Consider the following 7,239-nt stretch of genomic DNA (forward strand, 5'->3'; position numbering starts at 1 on the left):
TTCTCATCTGCCCACTTTTGTAGTCTGTCTAAATCTATTTGCAGCCTCTCTCTCCCTTCAAGTGTGTCCACCTCACCCCACATCTTAGTGTCATCAGCAAACTTGGACAGCATGCTTTCCACCCCCTTGTTCAAGTCGTTGATGAAGATGTTAAACAGTGCGGGCCCAAGGACTGAGCTCTGGAGTACCCCACTGCTTGCATCTCACCAGTTTAAGTACTACCCACCCACCACTACTCTCTGGGTGCTCCCGGCAGCCAATTTTTGACCCATCCAACTGCGTAGGCATCAATGCCACAGTCGCTTAATTAATTGATGAGGATGGGATGAGAGACAGTGTCAAAGGCCTTCTTAAAGACTACATCCAAGGCGACACCATCATCCAAGGATTTAGTCACCTGGTCATAAAAGGCAACCAGGTTGGTCAGGCAGGACCTGCCTTTGATGAACCCATGCTGATTGCCCCTGAGCATGATCTCCCTTGCAGGCCCCCCACAGATGTGCTCCTTGATGATTCTCTCCAAGATCTTCCTGAGCACCGAGGTGAGGCTTACAGGTCTATAGTTACCTGGGTCCTCCCTTTCTTAAAAATTGGGACCACATTGGCCAGTTTCCAATCCCCCCACACTGTCCAGATGACCACAAATGCTCATACAGCCGGGCCAAGGGCTCCACGATGACCCTTGCCAGCTCCCTCAACACCCTTGGGTGGAGGGCATCTGGACCTGTAGATTTAAAACTGTCTAGCTCTTCCAGAAGATCCCTAACTACATCTGCGCTGATTGAAGACCTGACCTAGCTATCCCCAAGAGTGTCTCTACCTCTGGTAGGTGGGATGTCCCGGTCCCTGTTCCAGAAAACAGAGGCAAAGAAACTGTTAAAAATATCAGCATTCTTGTCTGGCATAGCCACAAGATTATTGTTTGCATCTTGCAGGGGCCCCACCTTGCCTGGTGCCCTCTTCGTGCTCCCAATGTACTTGAAAAAGGACTTTTTGGCGTCCTTAATCCTGGACGCTAGCCTGAGTTCCATCTCTGCCTTGGCCTTCCCAATAGCCCTCCTACACTCACGGGCTGAGGAGGAGTACTCCTCCTTGGTGATAGCTCCTCCCTTCCACTGGTTGTACACCCCACTTTTAGTCCTCAGGCATTGCTGAATGCCCTTGCTGAGCCAAGGGGGTTTCTGATCACTCTTACCCTCCTTGCTTCTCTCAGGGACTGTTATCCTTTGGGATCACCCCCTTAAGGTATGACCATCCCTCATGGACTTCCATCTTCTCTACCTTCTGGGCCCTCAGTGCCTCCCCCACTAGTCTTCTAACCTCATTGAAGTTGGCCCTTCTGAAGTCAAAGGCATTAGCCTTGGGGTAAGCCCTTGACACCCTCTGTTGGATAGTGAAATCCAGTAGTTCGCTACTGCCCAGGTGGTCAAGGACCTGCAGTCCCCTCACCAGGTCATCCCCCATGGCCAGGACCAGGTCCAGCAAGCCATTACCCCTAGTGGGGCTGTGCACTTCCTGGATAAGGTGAAGGTCCTGTAATACAGCCAAGAACCTACGTGAGCGGTCAGACCTGGCTGTCTGCTCCTCGCAGCAAATGTCTGGGTAGTTTAGGTCACCCATGACAATAACATCCCTTGACCCAACCGCCTCCATAAGCTGACTGGAGAAGTCCTGGTTCAGCTCTTCCCTGTGGTTGAGTGGTCTGTAGTAGATGCCCACCATAAGGTCCCTTTCACCATGCCCCCCTTGTAGTTTGACCCATAGTGTCTCTGCCCGACCCTCCTCTACCCCGAAGCTAATCCTTGATGACGTTAGGTGCTCTTTGATATAGAGCACAACCCCCCCCACCTTTCCTCTCTGTCCTGTCTCCTCTGCATAGGGTGTATACCTGAATGCCTCCCGCCCAGTCATAGGTAGGGTCCCACCAGGTTTCTGTGAGCCCTATTAAGTCTGGGTTCTTACTCACAATCAGGAGGCACAGTTTGTCCTGCTTACTCCCCATACTATGAGCATTAGTGTAGAGGCACTTGAGGCCTCCTGAGGGTGCACGTGCCTCCCTCCTACTCCCAGGACAGTTGTGGCCCCCTACTCCCAGGACATTAATGCTTACCTCAGCTTCCCTTCCTCTTGTCACCCCCTGTGCTGGTGAAGCATCCTCTTCACTTGAAGCGGCCCCTTCCCCCAGTGAGGCTAGTTTAAAACGCGCCATACGAGATCAGCCAACCTAGAGGAAAATATACGTCTGCCCTTAGGGGAGAGGTGAAGCCCATCCCACCCCAGTATGCCCTCCATACAAAAACATGAGTCATTGTCAAAAAACCCGAAGCTTGCCTCATGGCACCAGCTCCAAAGCCACTGGTTAACCATGTCAATGCAGGCCTCATGACACCTACCCCATCCACTTACCGGGAGAATGGAGAAAAATACCATCTGTGCTCCTGTCTTCTTCAGTTGGTGTCCTAAGGCCCTGTATGATGTTATCCAGCTTACCCTTGGATGCATCATTTGTACCCACATGGATCACAACCAGTGGGTAGCAGTCAGAAGGCTTGATGATTTTAGGGATGGTCTCTGTGATATTGCGAATCCTCACTCCAGGCATGCAGAAGACCTGCCATGACCAGGGCTCCGAGCAACAGATTGGACCATTAGTTCCCCTCAGGATGGAGTCCCCAATGACCAGAACTTTACGTCTCCTTCTCGGGGCGTGCCTCTTCTAAGCCAGTGATGTAGATCAAGCTTCATTTTCTCTAGGGACCTGTCCTTCGGCCTCCTCCTTCAGTGGGGCCAGGGCCACATACCTGTTCCTAAGGGGTGTCTGGGGAGCAGGCACAGCAGTTGTACGAGCTGCCCTGGCCTTGACAGGAACTGCTGCCATCGATTATGAGGATACAAACATTTAATAGATGCTATCATAAAGGAAAACCATATACATGCCTCAGATAAATTGAGTTTTGCTTTGTACGGTCCTAGAGTGGATGCAGGCTACCTATCAACATGTTTAGGAACAGTATCAAGGTCTTCTCTCAGCCATAAAGGAGATGACATCAGACTCTTGGGCCTAACATCATCCATAGTGGAAATTTATCAATTTGACCAGAGTCTGGAATTTAGTAGAAGTTGACTGCATGCTTAATGTTTTAGCAGGGCCACACCCTCTGGTACTACCCTTTCAATGTAACTACTCAGAGTACTCTCCATTTCATATCCTGACTGTGCTCTGGAGTCATTACAGGCATGGTGTTTAGCAGTGCTTTGCCTTCACCACTAAGCAGCACATTTTTATTTTGACTTTCTTCCCCTTGTGCAGTTCTTAGAATTACTGACATGATCCCTGCCTTCTGGGTAGAGGGGAAATGTTGATTCCACCTGCCTCTCTGGAGTGACTGCAATGTGTGATGTTTAGCTGGTAAATTGAATACAGCCTCGGTAAACTTGCCATTGTGAAATTTTAGGGAGTATGAAGGATTAAACTGGTCTGGAATATTGTATAGTCCCATCCTAATTCCTCTGGTCCTGTAATAGCCAGTAGGCATGTCTACATGAGATGCTACATCACCATAGCAATAAGCTACAGTTGTATAATCCATTGCTATGGCAACATAGCATCAGCAGGCACAAGCAAGTACCAAATGACTGCACAGTCAGGCGCATGTGTAGACATGCCCAGTGACCTGTATCTGATGAACTGACTTCCCCACAATTATTGTCACTATGCCCACAGACTTGGAGATTACTGAGGCAACGATCTTTTTGTCAATGCCTTACTACAGAGGACAGTGGAGAAGAGGAAGTGATGCAGGCCTGCAATGTACTGGATAACAGTTGAATGATTTAATATTGTTTTCCCTCTAGTACAGTTAATCTTACACAGAATCCACAGAAATCCACAGAAGCAAGACATTTGTCGCTTCTCATGCACAAATTATTAACCCCTTTCGTGCTCATTGCACTTACATCTGTCTTCCTTCCCCCTCATGCCAATAATTTCTAGAATAATGCAGCTTTTTTCCAGGAGAGTGATATCTATAAGGTTACTGCAAAATGACCTTCTGCCATATAAGGAGAAGGATGGGAAAGTCAGGCACTTGGGGAAGGAGTTTCATAATCCTTTCATTTTCACTAGGAGGAAGTGGAATTCGTGTCTCAATACTTACCTGTAATTTCTACCTTTTATAATCTCTTCTTTAGTTCTTAGAGAAGGGCAGGTAGGATGACTAGGACTGGCTTTTGGAAATTATGAGGCTGTTTGTAGGGCTATTGCTGATCTGATTCTGAAAATGATGACTTGCCTTAGTGAATGTGAAATAGAACCATGACATATTTAGATGCTCTAGCAAAAATTGGGTAGTTTCCTGGGAATATAATGTGACTCTAGGTTACAAATGTTCTCCTGCCTGCCCCAGGATTAGTCAACACTACTGCCCCCAATGCCACTATTAAACCAATGAAACAAGGCTCCAGTTTGAAGGAGTTTTCACAATGTCCTCTGGACTGTGGGTATTGGAACATGAACAGTGGGCATATCTACATGAGACACTTAACTGTACATTAAACTAATATAATGCACAGTAAAACATCACCATCTACATGTGCACATCAATTACTGCTCAGTAGATTAATGCACCATTATCTAGTACCTGTAGATACACATACTAGAAATCAGTGCATTAAACTAATGTGCCAAAGCCCAGGGATAGACACTGACCAGAAGCAAATTGCTTCCTGTTCATCCTGGGCAGAGGGAGCCATGGGGGATGGGGAGAGGTGTCCCAGATGCCAGGTAGCTGCCTTCCGCCATGTGGAGATTGGGACCAGTCCCCATGCCCCCTGCCAGCCTGGAGCTCCCCCTTACTGCTGCAGGGGGGCAGAACAGGACAGGAGCAGCTCTGGACTGAATTGATCCTGTCAGAAGCAAATTTGCTCCCAATGGGTGCACTTTCAGATGCATGCAGGGGCAGTTTAATACCCCGGAATTTTCCATACAGGAAATTCAGGTGTATTAATTGCACATGTAGACATGCCCACAGTGTGCAGCTGGGTGTTTCAAAAGTAAAAAGATTAGGTTGATACATAGAAATCTGCAAGTCCTTACGGTCTGCTGGGATGTTTGGGATTGGCATCTTTATTTGACTCTCCTTCACAGAAAGTGAAGTGCATGGAAACTAGTCAGATTTATGGGTTCCAGTGAGCGTATGCTTCATAGCTTCTTCCCCTCTAGTAGGATTATTCCAGGCATTTTGTTGTACTTAGGAATTCTGGTAACCCAATGTCTGTGAACTTGGATATCTTGAATGAAAAAGAAATAAAGTTGGCTGGGAATTATATATATCCTGTAAATCAAGATGGGTTTCCTTCTTATCCTTGTTCTTTTCATACGTATGGAAAGTGGAGAATAAGAAGACCCTTAAATCTTCACAAAAAGAATTCTTCACAATGTGATAAGCACAGTGTAAACTTTTGTTCAGTGGCCCACACATGTTTATCCAGTGGACCTCAAGTTCAGCTATTCCTCCAAATAAGTCATCATGCTAAATTGGGAGGTGGTTAAATTAAATTAATAGTTTTCAAAGCCAGATGAGGACTATTCTGATCTTAATCTACACCAGCCTCCTGCATAACAGCCCAGGTCATCCTGTAATTTCTGCATTAAGACCAATTTGTCTTCTAGGAGCTGGGTTGTCTAGCAAATAATTTCATAGAAGTCACTAGATGCACACAAAATGGGAACAACTTCATTATGCAAAAGACAGAAGCAGACTTCAACCCTTTGGTTTAGGGTGAAACCTTAGCCCCATCTGAGCCAGCTGAAATCTCACCATTGTTATCAATAGTAAAAGTCTCCAAGTCGCATTACCTATCTGCTGAACCAGCCTGCTATAATTTTCAAAATTCCCAGGGCTACACTCATGTTACATAAAATAATATTAGCATTCAAGAACCCTCCTTGGAACACATCCTAGCTTCTTGCTGTGATATTTCAAGCTATGTTTTCATCTGAATGGTCTGTTTTCTCCTATTTTAATAATTGCTAAGGCTGTGCAAAGCTTCAGTCACAAATTCAGTTCAGTGGAGATTCGCCCTGATTCCATGGCCAAATCTTCAAATCTGATGCAAATCAGGAGACCCCCTAATCTCTCCAAATCAAATTGGAACCCTCCGAATTGATTCGGAGAGATTTGGATAGATTCACTGATTTGGACACAGACACAGCTTTAAATGTTTTTTCCACATACCTCAAGGTAGCAGGCAGCTCATGAATGCTGCAGTGCTGTGGTGGATGGAGCATTCCACAAGAGTGCAGGGGGCTCCCCAGTGCACTTGGCAGCAGACCCGGAAATGGACCAGAAGCACTTCCGGTCCACTTCTGGGTTTGCTGGGGAGTGCGCTGGGGAGCCCACCCACGCCCTCCCAGCTCAGCGACTGGTGCCTCCTGGGTCTGGGCGGGGGGGTACCCAGGGTCCCCCTGCAGCCAATTGCCAAGCTGGGGGGCACATGGGGTGGGGGAGAGACTCCATCTGTCCCAGCATTGAAGAAAGCACAAGCTGCACCTGGTACCTCGAGGTATGTAGGAAAAACATTTAAAGCTGTGTCTGTCCGAATTGCTGATTCTCCAAATGAGCATCAAATCTTCAGATCTGGATTCAGCCAAATTGAATCAGGGACAGTGATCCAAATCAACAAATCAAATCACTGTCCCCGATTTGGGCCAGATCTGAATCTGAATCAAATAGGGCCCATTTCTCACACCCCTAATAATTGCATATTTTGAGGAAACCTCCTGCCTCTGATACTGGAAAATAATTAACTGCTTGACACCAGAAACAAAAACTTGTCAAGATGTTATCGTTTCCCATGTTCTTCAGGAAATTTTATTAGTCTCTGTAACAGGAGTGGCTCCCTAGGGGTTGCTGTGCTCTCCCCTAGCGCCCTCTTACCGTGCCAATTTGCCTAATGGGCATCCACCATTCTCGCCCTCCACGTCTTTGATGTTATATATGTATTATTGGGAGGCTGCCTTTCTGTTCTTTTGGCCATGGTTTCCTGTTGTACCCTAGCTCGTTCTGTATGGGGTGTCTCTGTGCACCCCCAGCCTTATGGGCTATGCATGGCTCCAACCACCCTGTACCACGCCCCAAGCCTCGCAGATGTACCGGACGTTCTTCAGTCTTGCTCTACTCTTCATTATCACTCGGGCTCTCCATGGCCCCTGCCTCTCGCACTGCACCTCACTGGGCG

The sequence above is a fragment of the Gavialis gangeticus genome, unplaced genomic scaffold (genome assembly GCF_001723915.1).
Source record: "Gavialis gangeticus isolate Ggan-Ray unplaced genomic scaffold, GavGan_comp1, whole genome shotgun sequence".
In the NCBI taxonomy this organism is placed as follows: domain Eukaryota; kingdom Metazoa; phylum Chordata; order Crocodylia; family Gavialidae; genus Gavialis; species Gavialis gangeticus.